The 14,357-nt window shown below is 41.4% G+C and overlaps 2 protein-coding genes across 2 annotated transcripts in view; one reads left to right on the forward strand and one right to left on the reverse strand.

The window, feature by feature from the left end:
* rsph14 (radial spoke head 14 homolog) overlaps positions 1-14,357 on the reverse strand; it is a 665,166-nt gene that overhangs the window by 246,411 nt on the left and 404,398 nt on the right. The gene's annotated exons all lie outside the window — the stretch shown is intronic.
* gnaz (guanine nucleotide binding protein (G protein), alpha z polypeptide) overlaps positions 10,507-14,357 on the forward strand; it is a 339,095-nt gene continuing 335,244 nt past the window's right edge. Inside the window, exon 1 of the mRNA XM_048611487.1 lies at positions 10,507-10,811. The gene's annotated coding sequence lies outside the window, so the exon portion shown is untranslated. The remainder of the gene's footprint in view (positions 10,812-14,357) is intronic.

The raw sequence follows: 14,357 nt of genomic DNA on the forward strand, positions 1-14,357 counted from the left end.
GAGGTATTCCTAGCATACCTTGCTCTTTGGCCGAGGTATTCCTAGCATACCTTGCTCTTTGGCCAATTTCTGTGCCCTGTTTATTTTAGTTGCTGTGCTTGTATTTCTAGCTTTTCTTTTTAATGATTTTATTTTACTTGAGCAGTCACAAGCTGCTACACTACCTTTGAGGCCCTGCTTATTCACTTCTTTTCTAGTTTTAAAGAAATTTTCAGCAAGAGCTCACTCCTCTTTCCACCCATTTCAATGGTAGCAATATCAACAACACCCTATGGTTTCTTACCTATCGCAATGTAGGATTCCTAAAGCTGCTCAATGACATCTTTGGCTCTGACATAAAGAAGGCAAACTGGAATCATGTCTGTAGTCACAGAAAAAGCCTTTGATTCCCTATTGAATTTCCTACAATGACTGCTTTTCTGACTTCTGTTATGACCAAGGCTGGGGAAGTACACTATTGCTCTAGTCCCACTACACCTCAGGTCACAATGTAAAATAAAAATACTTATCCCAGTTACCAAGTTGACCCAACTGAATACATCATGTACTTCAGGTTTTAAACAATAAGATCTATCAACTATTTTAAAGGATTGTGGAAATTATGCATTTATTATTAAAACAAAACTTATTCAATAAACATGCATTAATAGACACAGTCAGTAAAGAAATGTATAAAAGTTTTGCACTCTATAAATTCCAAAAAAATCACAAACACACACATATTCCTCAGGACCATATGAGAAAACCAGATTTCCCTGCAGAGACTGGTTTTCTGAAAAAGAAAATACTTTGACCAATGCATTATTCATGGGGGTAAAAGGATACCACACAAAATGTTCCAGAATCAGTTGCTCTGAAGCTATGGCACATGAGGTCAAGTTGCTAATCTTGCATGGTTATCTCTGAAGTCTTGCAGACACAGATTAATCTGGAAGTACAATCTTCAAATGTTTCTTCAATCATTCTTTCAGAAGAACAAGTAGATTTCACCCTGAACACATAAAGATGGTTTTCTTTTCAGAAATGAGAGCGATCGGGGGCAGCAAGGTTTTAGCAAGATTTCTTCCAACTCAAATTGTTATGGTCAGGTTTTTTTGCAAGTCAGCTTGTTCTTAGCAGGCTTCTTTCTAACTAAACCAAGTAAAGGAAGGATCTCTTCAACCCAAACAGTGTTTAAAAAAAAAGCAAGGGTCTAAGCAAAGCAAGCAGTTATCATCAGTCATGTAATTTACTGGAAGTCTTGTTTTAAATAAACGTCTTCAATGTCCACAATAAGCTTCCATTGACCACTTTTAAGAAATCCTCTCAAGATATTTCCATAAAACTTGAAATAAATCAATTTCCCAGAATCCTTTAAAATCTAAGTCTTCCAAGCAATATTAAATGTAAAAGCCTTCATAACCTCTTCCTCCTCCAAACCTTACCCTCTATCTCTGAGCCATCTTTGACGCCTAGACCCAGCTCTACCAGCTCTTCCCAAACGAATGATCAATTGCACCACAGAACTGAATACTGCTCAGACAGCCAGATGCACCAAGGAGACTGCTGCCTAACTCCTCCTTTCTACCTGGTAGTGATCTATTCCCTCTCCTTCTGTGAAGTCTAAGGGTACAGGATGACCATGTGCTGAAAAGTGCTATGAATGGAGCTCTGAGCCTTGCTGACCACTGTAGCAACACTAGTTGCTGCTCAAGGAGCAACAGCTTGAGCTCCTCCAGGGCACAAGTATCATCCTGGTGTTCCTAAATACCAGAGAATACACAATCAATAAGATTGAGGTGCCCTCCTTTTCCACTATTCAATAGACAATTATCCAAATCTTGAGACTTATTCATGATCTGGACAAGAAAAGCCTAAGACATACTCATGCATTGAAACTGGGTGAACAAGGATAAAGCTTGGTTCTTAAGGTTTCCAAGGTACTAACAGGCAGCCAGCAACCCTGCATCCATGCATTCCAGCAATGAGTTGATGCTTTCAGGAGATGGTGGGAGAAATTGTAGGAGACGGGGCAAAGATAATTGATTATTCATATCTGATACTCTAGAATCACAGAATTATACACGGGATTATACAGTGTTTACAGCACAGGAGTCCATTCAGCCCATCATGTATGTGCCAGCTCTCTGCAAAAGCAACTCAGCTAATTTCTTTCCCCTGCTTTTTTCCCCACAATCCTGCATTTTTTTCTCTTTATATAATTATCCAATTCTACTTTGAACCCGTGGTTCAATTTGTCTCCAGCACACTGTCAGAGAATGTATTTCAGATCCTAAACACTTGCAAATTAAAAAAGTCTTTTCCTCAAATTGGATATTTTGTCATTCACCTTTTTTTATGGTTTCATGTGATGTAAGCATCGATGACCATGCCAGGATTTGCTTTTCATCCCTAAATGTCCTTGAGAAGGTGGTGGTGCATTGTAGTCTTGAACAGAAGGTCTCCATGAGGAGTAGGTACATCCACAGTGCTATTAGGAAGGGAGTTTCAGGATTCTGAGCCAATGACAGTGAAGGAATGTGATATAGTTCCAAGTCAGGATGCTATGTGGCTTGGTAGGAAACTTGCAAATGATGCTGTCCCCATGGACTTGCTAGCTAGGTGGCAGAGGTCAAGAATTTGATTTTTGATTTTGAACATCTTCACCAAATGCCTCTCAATCTTCTGTAAGTAGGACAATCTCAGCTCTTCCAATATAGCAGAGAAACAAGCCATTTGGCCCAATGTATCTGTGCTGACTGTTTGATGAAGTTATTCAATTAGTCTCATTTTTTTACTCTTTCCTGCATCCCTGTAAATGTTTGCTTATGAAACACTTACGCAATTATATTTTAAAATTACAAAAAAATCACCATCCTTCACTCAGTGGGTAATAAAACACATTCTCATGGTGTCTCTAGTTTTTCTGCTAATCATCTTAAAGCTGTGTCCTCTGATTACTGACAGTTCTGCCACTGAAAACAGCAGCTTCTTATTAGTCCTCCATCAAAATGTTACAACATTTTAGGTGTCGATAATGTGTCACTTCAAACCCAGCTTTCCTGAAGATGCATTGTTATTCAGTTTCATCCTTGGAAGCATCATGTCAGAGTTTGGCACCAAGAATCCCTCATCATCACCTCCACTTAATTATCTCTGCTCTAAGAACCTCTATGGCTTAGAAGTTTACCTTCAACAGGATCACAAATGTCGCCTTTTATACTGATATTCAGATCCAATAAATTCCATTGAACATTGGGGTATAACTGGCAGTTGTAATCCTGTCCATTTTACAATATTCATCAAGATGAATTTCTACTCTATTGAATAAAAGCAAAATACCGCAGATGTTGGAGTTCTGAAACAAAAAATAGAAAATTCTAGAAATAGTCAGCAGGTCAGGCAGTATCTGTGGAAACAAACAGTGTTAACATTTCAGATCAGTGAACTTCATCAGAACATTGATGAAGGGTCGTAATCAACTTGATGTTCTCGTTCTCGTGCAGAGTTGATTTCAACAGAATATTATTGTAGAAAGCTGACAGGTCCAGAGCAAGAAATGTTCAGTGGACTGGGCAATATGTCTATGGGTTTGCACACAGTCATTCAGAAGGAGGAACTCAAGTTATGCTGGGGCTTCAAACACAGCATAAAGGTCAAGATGTCTAACATAGAGAGAGTGGTCAATTCTATGTACCTACTATGCCTGAAAAACAACTGCTTTAGAAATGGCACCATTTAGTTTGAAAGCATACAGGTGTTGGTCCTAACAGTACATTACAGCTGAAGTTCAGAAACAGTAATTTATGGAGATTATTTCAACTTCACTGCCTATCAGGTAATCTGGAAGAGAGAATCATGCATCCACCATAGAATTGGTCTGACCTTCATTTTACTGAGGTAGATTCAAGGTCTAAGTTGACTAATTGGAATGTTTAAAGACGTTTTAAGAATAAGACACAGTCAGAAAGCACAGTTTTGGCAAAAAAAAGAGTAAACAATTGGATCTAAATATTTGCATGCATTTTCAGGCATGGAGATTATGAATTGTGGTCCATCCTGCTGAGGCAGGCAGCATGCAGATTTTGTGCTGCCATCTTATTTTCCTGTTTTCTGTGGCAGATGAGTATGATTCATATTACTGGCTGGCTGTTTAACAGGGCCTGCATTGCATGAAAGTTAACGTATGTTCCAGCCAGTCTTCAGCTCTTAAGGGCCGTCTGTTGTTGTTAATCGGAAGCTTCAGTGACAGAAAGACAGCCGCAAGTGTTGCAACTGTCTCAAGTATCAAGCATGATCAGGGTGACAGTATCTATGTTCAGAGCACTGCCATTGCCCTTGTTGATGTCTGTCAGCCAGCCAATCTAGACTGCTGCCTCCAATGATGAGATGGTGCAATCGAAGCCAGGCCTTTTTCGTGTAGAGCTGCTTGAAACTGTACTGCAAGACCACCTGCGGTGTCACCCATGAAAGCCTGCAGCCATTTTGCAACTACTGAGGGAATGCTGCATTGGAGCACAGATACAGGCAGAGCAACATGGAAGAGTGGCACTAACAGAAATGCACAAGATCATTAGTTCATTGCTGTTTAAAGAAATGGATTTACTTTTTGATAAAGTGTCATGGTGGCAGTTTCGATTGTAGGCCTTTGGCCAAGATGACACTGATGCGATCTTCCAGTTGGACGGTAAGGTGGGGAATGGTGGGCCACGGTGGTAAAAGACTCCCAAAGAGTAGGAGGGTCAGAACAGGTATTCTTGCACAGTCCTTCTGGAATGAAGGGTTCCAAATTGCTTCCTGCCTGTCTCCTCCACGTCTTCCTCCTCCTCCCTTCCAAGAAAGGCCGGTTCCCAGTGGCAATAGCTGTCTCCTCAAGATGATATTGTTGAGGAGGATGCTGAGCTCTTCCCAAGTGATGCTGGTAGCAGAATCATTGCTTAGGAACATCGATGGTCTTCTCCACAATGTTTTTAGTGGCTGCAAGCCTTTCATTTTCCAATGAACAGGAACCATAAAATGTCCACAGTGTGTCTGCCATCAAATTCAATTTCAACAGTACTTGTGAGGAGACTCTGGTTTCTCAGCTAGGAAGCATCAAGACTGGTTTGACAAGAATAATCAGGCAACCTAGAAACTACTAAATTTTAAGCACGAGGCACTCCTAAACTGGGAGCAAAACCAAAATTTGAAGAAATGAGAAAAGGTAAACAGTCATATGAAGGCTGATGTCCAACAACAAAGGCCACAACCCAAAGAACATGGGTGGAAAGAGCACAGGAAATCCAGCAACAATTACAATGTGTGTCAATTCTTCAGCACAGTCAAGACCTTCTACGGCCCAACCACCAAAGGGCCTACTTCAAGGGAGCCAGGAATGAAGGAATCAAGGAATCAAGGACAGAGAGGCAATCAGTGGTTACTGGAAGGAGCACTTCTTCTCAGCCAAACTCGATCCTTGATGTGAAAGGCCTTGACCACATCTAACAGCATGCTATCCATAATAACCTCAGCACAACACCAGCATGACATGAGGTTGGAAAGGCCATCCAACAGCTGAAGGCAATAAGGCCACTGGCACAGATAGAATTCCTTCCGAATGTAGTAGAAAAGCATTCTTAGCACAAATACATGACCATATCTCTCTGGAAGGAGAGTGGATGCTGTAATTGTGACCATCTTCAAGAAAAGGCATCAATTGAAGAGAGGGGGCTTCCTGCTATCCACCACAGAAAGGTCATTGCAACTTTTTAAAAAAATTCACTCACAGAATATGGGATCTGTGGCTAGGCCAGCATTTATTGCCCATCCTTAGCTGCCCAGAATTCAGAGTTCAGAATCAACCACATTGCTGTGGGTCTGGAGTCACATATAGGCCAGACCAGGTAAGGATGGCAGATTTCCTTCCCTAAAGGATATTAGCGAACCAGATCGGTTTTTCCAACAATAGACAATGATTTTGTGTCATCATTAGACTCTTAATTCCAGATTCTTCATTGAATTCAAATTCCACCATCTGCCATGGCAGGTTTCAAACCCAGGTCCCCAGAACATTGTTTGAGTTTCTGGGCTATTAGTCTAGCAATAATAGCACTAGGCCATTGCCTCCCCTTAATTCTCATCAATCGCTTCCTGTCAATGGCTGGAGAGATACTACCAGAGTCACAGTACAGATTCTGTAAGGATGAGGGGATGGTGGGAGTGAGGACGGGATGGAGTGAGATAGAGATTGAGGCAGGAAGTGAGGACAGGATATGGGAGTGGGTAGATGGGGAGGAGTATGGACAGAGGAAGTACTGAGAACACAGGATGGGAGGTAGCGAGCGTATGGTTATGCCCATCTTCCTCCTCCCCCCTCCCATTTCCTTATCCCTCCCTCCTTCCCCCCAGCAGCCCATGTAACTGGATCAAATTCATCCATGAAGTAATACAACATCCCCAATGATCCATGAAAATTTCTTGTCCAAGACTCCAAACAGAAGAAGAATCACGGGTGGGTCGGATTTCTGCCCACATCCTCTGCTGCTTGTGCTTGGTCTCCACCTGGCATGGAAGAGATAGTAGACTTGGCACCTTCATGATGAATCTTCTTCTGAAAGGTGCCAATTGGGAGCTTCCTTGCACAACTGATGTGTCATAGGATCATCGAGTCATAGAGGCATACAGTACGGAATCAGACCCTTTGGTTCAACTTGTCCATGCCCACCAGATATCCTGTATAAATCTAGTCCCATTTGCCAGCATTTGGCCCATAACCCTCTAAACCCTTCCAATTCATATACCCATCCAGATGCCTTTTAAATGTTGTAATTGTATCAGCCTCCACCACTTCCTCTGGCAGCTCATTTCATACATGCAGCACCCTCTGCATGAAAAAGTTGGCCCTTATGTCCCTTTTATATCTTACCCCTCTCACCTCAAACCTATGACCTCTGGTTTTGGACTCCCCCTGTCCTGGGGAAAAGACCTTGCCTATTTCCCCTATCCATACCACTCATGATTTTAAAGACCTATTTATGGTCACCCCTCAGCCTCAAATGCTCCAGGGAAAATAGCCCCAGCCTATTCAGCCTCTCCCTATAGCTCAAACTCTCCAACTCTGGCAGCATCTTTGTTAATCTTTTCTGCACCCTTTCTAGTTTCACAACATCCTTCCTATAGCAGGGAGACAAGAACTGAATGCAATACTCCAAAAGTGGCTGAACCAAAGTCCTATACAGCTGCATCATGACCTCCCAACTCCTATACTCAATGCACTGACCAATAAAGGAAAACATACCAAACACCTGCGACTCCACTTTCAAGGAGCTACGAACCTGCACTTCATGGCCTCTTTGTTCAGCAACACTCCCCAGGACCTTACCATTACTTGTATAAGTCCTGCCCTGATTTGCCTTTCCAAAATGCAGCACCTCACATTTATTTCAATTAAACTCCATCTGCCACTCCTTGGCCCATTGGCCCATCTGATTAAGATCCCGTTGTACTGGAGTAACGTTTGTCGCTGTCCACTACACCTCCAATTTTAGTGTTATCTGCAAACCTATTTACCATACCTCCTATGTTTGCATCCAAATCGTTTATATAAATTATAAAAAGCAGTGGACCCAGCACCAATCCTTGTGGCACACCGCTGGTCATAGGTCTCCGGTTTGAAAAGCAACTCTCCACCACCATCCTCTATCTTCTACCTTTGAGCCAGTTCTGTATCCAAATAGCTAGTTCTCCCTGTATTCTGTGTGATCTGACCTTGCTAACTAGTCTATCATGAAGAACCCTTTTGAACGCCTTACTGAAGACCATATAGATCACATCCACTGCTCTGCACTCATCAATTCTCTTTGTTACTTCTTCAAAAACTCAATCATGTTAGTGAGACACAATTCCCCACACACAAAGCCATGTTGACTATCCCTAATCAGTCCCTGCCTTCCCAAATACATGTAAATCCTGTCCGTCAAGATTCCCTCCAACAACTTGTCCACTACTGATGTCAGGCTCACCGGTCTATAGTTCCCTGGCTTTTCCTTACCACTTTTCTTAAATAGTGGCACGACGTCCAGTCTTTTGACACCTCACCTGTGGCTATTGATGATATAAATGTCTCAGCAAGGAGCCCAGCAACCTCTTCCCTAGCTTCCCACAGAGTTCTCAGGTACACCCAATCAGGTCCTGGGGATTTATCCACCTTTATGCATTTTAAGACATTCAGCATCTCCTCCTCTGTAATATGGACATTTTTCAAGATGTCACTATTTATTTCCCCACATTCTCTATCTTTCATATCCTTCTCCACAGTAAACACTGACGCAAAATACTCAATCAGTATCTCCCCCATCTCCTGTGGTTCCACACATAGGTGGCCTTGCTGATTTTTAAGGGGCCCTATTCTCTCTCTGGTTACTATTTTGTCCTTAATATATTTGTAGAATCCCTTTGAACTCTCCTTAAGTCTATTTGCCAAAGCTATTTCATGTCCCCATTTTGCCCTCCTCATTTCTCTCTTAAGTATACTCCTACTACCTTTATACTCTTGTTGGGATTCACTCAATCCTTGCTATCTATACCTGAGATATGCTTCCTTCTTTTTCTTGACCAAAATTTCAATTTCTCCAGTCATTATAGACATTCCCTACGCCTACCAACCTTGTCCTTCACCCTAACAGGGCATTCAGCTGTACTGCTTATCACATTCTTACACTGGACTTGTACAATTCGATTTTGAAGTAAGTGTCAGGTCAGTTTCTACAGCCATTTTTAACATGGTGATCCAACCAGTCCTGATGCTTCAGGTTTTCTATATGAGGTACCCACGGTAGTGCCCTTCCCACTATGGGGCACCAGGTGGGCCATCCCTTTCCCCAACAACTATCTAAGGCTGAAACAAACTTCACACACTTTGTGCTGCAGTAAACTGGCACAGTGCTTCCAAATACATATTTACTCCATCATCAAGATAACCTATTTCATTTCTATCATGACCTGCCATCACCCCTGCCTCAACTTAATTGTTGCTGAAACCCTCATTCATACCTTTGTTAACTTCAGATTGGATGATTCTAATGTTTTCCTGGCCAACCTCCCATCTTTCAAAACACACAAATTTGACCTATTTCAAAATTCTGTTGCCCTAGCTTGCACCAATTCCCTTTCACCCATCATGCCACATGTTCTCTGATCTGTATGAGTTCCCAGTTCAACAACACCTAAATTTTAAAATTCTCATTCTTATTTCCAAATCCCTCTTTGGCCTTGCCTCCCACTTTCCAACAGTCTCCAGCATCTCTACAATATTTGAAGATCTTTGCAATCTTCCAATTTTGTTTTGCGCTTCCATCTTTTGATTTCCCACGGTAGTTTCAGCAGGAAGCTGTTCAATTCTCTGGAGCAACAGCACAAGTTGTTCTAAACAGATATCCACCTTAATTATGTGTTTCAATGTCAAATTTTGCTTGATAATGCTCCTATGAAATGCCTTGGAACCTTTAACCATGTTAACAGCACCATATAAATGCAAGAAGTTGTTGTTTCTCCAGGGTTCCCTTAATGGAAACAATTGGTGGGAGATTGGAAGAGACCCACATACCAGCAGTGCAAGCATTATATTACTGATACAGCCCATAAAGGCAATAACAAGACTCAGGGAAGATACTGAGCCTAAGGGCATGCAAGAGCTGAACAAATTTGCACAGCCTGCCAAACCTTAAAGGGAGGTTCTGATTGTATTATAGTTAGGATCAGTGCTAAAGACAAGACAAAGAGAAAAAGAAAATTATATTAATAGCAATTTTGGGTCACTGTTTGATTTATAAAGGGGTGCTACTGAGCAGAACATTTTCTCATCATCTTTGCAATTCAGCCATTTGGGGCATCAGCCAGAAATCTCACAGATATACTTCAGCAATATAAAACATTACTGGAGCATTTTATTATGAATCAACAGTATGGAGCAAGGCCGAACAGCAGAATAATTGGGAAAAATATCCCTCGTGCTGGCAATGTGTTTCTAACAGGCACAGCTTTGTGCTTCTCTGCCTTACTAGAATGTCAATCCTGCTCACAGCATGTGAGGATGCTAGCATACACTGCACCAACCAGACAAAAAGCTAACAATACTTGGACAAGATGAGTTCTAACACTGTTTTACTCATTGTTACTTTTAATCATCAAAGGGATTTATATATATGAGATATTTTTGTTGGTGCAGGTGTCTTATTAACTAAGGATAGAAATAATAATCGATTGTAGTCTTCATTTCCAAATACTCCCCTTTTCCCTGAACAGCTATGGAGCAGGCAGCAAGCAAATGATTTGCCAGCAGTAATGGCAGTCCAGACAGCATCCTCCACTGGCAGCCAATCGGGGGACATTGTGATTTTCTGTTAGCGCGCACCTCAAACAGATCAGCTGTGCTACTGTAGCTGCTGTGAGTGGGTTTCAGTAAGAGCTGCTCAAGCCTTCCTGTCAAAAGGAATATTGGCTCTGTGGCTGGTGTTGGCGTGGACCTACCCACTCCCCCTTCAAGAGCCCCCCCCCCACTCGCCTTCCACACACATACATATACACACACACACACGCACACACGCGACAGCTTGATCACTGCACTCTAATCAAATCACACCCATACACATTCTGGAGGAAGCAGGGAGAAGCAGGGGAAAAGGAAGAGTGCTGCAAGCTGCTGGGATCTGTCTTCGACACAGTACTGCAGTGATCCTGGCTTCCTCCCGCGGCAGGCACTGATGCTGCTGTGAAGGACAGGGAGGCACTCTTAACATTGTGTGTACACAAAACAGCCCGTCATGACAAGAAGCTGACTGCTGAAGCACGCAGGGGTAAGTGGAGCTCTCCTGTCTTTTGCTCAATACAGTCACCCTCTTGCTGAGCTCTCTTGTGGGTTTGCTATATTTTCAAATAAAGGATTTTTTTTGGTCCATCTACTGGTCTGTGAAACTTGGCTTGCTGCCATCATTTCCATAAATAATTTGCAGTAGAGTGTTAGAAAAAGTGTTGAATGGATTGGAAGTAAGGATGAAGGAAATTGATCTGGGTATCAGTGCTATTCAAGGACCCTCGGACTGCAGTGCCATGCATTTATGAATGACAAAATATCACTCCAATAATTCTGAGATTTTTCTGTATAATTCTGGCAATGTTTTTTATAACCAATGGTTTCATTTACTAATCTAAAAAAATTTCAACAGTCTCAAGGGTGTTTCTCTGGTAGAAAAAATGTCATTGACAAAATAATAAGAAATAAAAATATTAGCTTTCTGCTACATTTTACTGAATATTGCTGATAGCATTTCTAACCTGCAGAGTATGTCGGCTTCCCAATGCCATTTCAGATATGACAGACCGAAGGAAAAGAAGACCCCAGGGAAATGTATGCTATTTTGTACAGCCTGTAAGCGTCCAGTAGTCAGCTCCTGTTTCATTTATTATAATGATGTCATCCACAAGGTATCTGAATTGAGATTCTTTTTTGCCTGCTTTCTTGTAAGATTCGGTGCCAGAATTTCAATAGGTACATATTGAGTGTAGCTCGCACAGAAACAGATCAAGTTCACCCCTTCAGTGGTTGGACGACCTACTGAGGCAGGGATCCAGATTGTGGTTCCAGTCACAGATGCTCTTGAAACACTGCCAGATCCCACCTGAAGGCTGAATAAGATGGTAACCAATTCAGGGATTAAAATCAAACTTCCCACTTTATATGAACCTACTTTCAGCATCTCTGCTTGCGAGAATTGCACCTGCAATTGGAAAAGCAAGATAACGTGTAACCGTTGCATGGGCACAACTGCTGTCAACAAGGAAGCTTTGAAGGATGGAACAGGTTTTCCTAACATCTCTTCATGCTGTCCGAACTGTGTTCTGCTGCTACAAAATGTTAACCTAAGGCGTATTTGTTATTCACAGAGAATTTTTGAAATCAGGATTTGAATGGGAATGCAAAGTAACAGTTATTTTGCCTTGTGGGTCAATAGTTTATTCTGTGTCCCAATAATTAAGCTGTTTTTGCACACATTTTGCATCTTGGTTAACATGACTTCATGTCCCAGGTGTGTCTGATACTTTAGCCCATCGCCCAGGCAGTTGATCAAATTTTATTAACGTTACTGTACTGCAAAGGGTGTGTTTCATGACAACACAACACTTCAATTATTGGGAAAAGGTGGAAAGTGACGGTTTTAACCGTGAATGTGTTTTCCTGTGCTTTACTATGGATCCACCCTTGAAATGCCTGTCACAAAACAACTATGCTTCTGACATCTTTACTCACAAAACTAAAAGCAGGAGGCTCAGCATGGGGGTGGATCAAATTGAGAAAATATTAATATAAAAGAGAGAACTGCTGATGAAACATTTGCACAGGCATGAATTAAATTCTAGTGTACCTGTTATAAAAGATGCATTTTTTTAAACGGTGAAAGCAGTAAAGCTCCCATTTAATTATCTGAGAAAGGCTGTTAAAGTGATTAGACTTTTTTGCATAAAAGGGGCATGAAGGTGAGAAAGAAATTATAAGGACAAGTCTACATACGTTTTGCAAATTTTCCTCCAGTTAATTTTGAATGGAGGGCTTTGTTACTGTTCATGAGAATTCTCAGTTAAACATAATTCTTTGAGATTGAAAAGGGGAGCAAAATGATTCAGAACATGATAAAAAATTTATTCGTAAAGAACCAAGTAATCCGATAAAAAATGAAATGCGTTCAAGTCCTGTTGTCACACAATGAACCAAGATGTCAAATAAAAGTAAAATGCAGTAGATGTTGGAAATCTGAAATAAAAACAGTAATTGCTGGAGAAACTCAACAGGACTAGCAGCATGTGTAGACAGAGAAACAGAGTTAACGTTTCGAGTCCAATATAACTCTTCTTCAGATCCCAACAAGAACACTGGATTCACTACACCAGCTAAGCAAGTGTTATTAATAGTGGCCAGGACACTAACCCTACCATGACAACTAAAATCCCCTGATGAAATCTATAACCAACAATTAAAACTGATATATATATAGTAGTAAGATTCATAATTGACCTCTGGCCTCCCATGCCCCAATGTCCAAACCTGGTCCTCCAGGTAAACAGTGTAATGGCAAAGTTTTTGTGGAACATTTTCCAATTGCAAATCAAAACACCAAAAAGAATCCTGGCACAAGTGGCATGCCACAAATGTAGTGCAGTTAGGTTTTATTACCAGGCATGTAATCATTACCGTTACGAAGTGGCATATTAATGCACATTGATCCTGCAGCTCCTCCAGATCTAATTTTCACATATTGAAATCACAGATTATAAATCTGTAAAAGACTGCGGCTCAGCACATTCACTCTGAAGGAGTTGAGTATGAAAGCTGGGAGGGCTCTAGCATCAGCCCTAATATGTGCTAGTTTAGCCAACCTCAGCCAGGTTAGTAGCAGTTGTGATAAAACTGGCATTGCAGGGTGCAGAGTAAATTGATCAGAATTATATCAGGATTAAAAGGGTTAAATTATTAGGACAGATCGCACAAACTACGATTATATTCCCTGGAGTAAAGAAAAGTAAGGATGATCTAAATTCTTCAGATGATTAAAGGAGTTGATAGTGTAGATGGAAAGAAGCAGTCTCTTCTGCCATGGTGGTCCAGGACAAAAGGAGAGCTTAAAAATTAAAATTACACCTTGTAGGAAACAAATGGAAGTGGATATGTGGAACTTTCTGCTTCAAAAATCTGTTGAGGCTCGTATCAATGTAAACATTTAAAACTGAAATCAGTTGGCTTTTTAAGATGAAGGGTGTTAAGGATTACATTTATCCAGATGAAGTTACAAAATGTCAGTTGTGAGTTGTGGAATCACCATGGCCTTACTCATCCTGGGTTAGAGAAAGGAACACAGGCCAGGATGTGGTATTTTATCCAGGAAGTGTTGGGTTTGGCTGTGATGCCCTTTATCTCTTTCTGCAGTTGAATAGCCACTTGAAATTTTATACAGGAACATGGGGTCTTGCCCCAGCATAAAAGTCAGGGTTAGAGTTAGGCCACCAACCATTTTATTGTCTTCTGCCTTTTATTGACTTGATTTGAGTTTTCTTCCCACAATTAAGAGGAACTTGAGTCTGTGAGAGCTGCCTATCTTGAACTAGCAGCACCACCAGCTGCAGTGGCAACTATTGGGCATCCATGGAATCACTTGAAAATGAAAAGACACAAGAATGCAGGCTACAACAAGCCTACAGAGGGAGATTGGGGTCTTTGATCAAAGGGCTAGGGTGGAAAGAGATTTTAAATATGGGTTTTGGGGATGAATACCTGGGGGGGGGGGCGGGGCGGCTCTGAAACAGAAGCAGGAAGCAAATCTCATTCCCATCCAGCATGGCCATAGCTGGCA

Source organism: Rhincodon typus, chromosome 24 (assembly GCF_021869965.1).
Source record: "Rhincodon typus isolate 14 chromosome 24, sRhiTyp1.1, whole genome shotgun sequence".
Taxonomy (NCBI): domain Eukaryota; kingdom Metazoa; phylum Chordata; class Chondrichthyes; order Orectolobiformes; family Rhincodontidae; genus Rhincodon; species Rhincodon typus.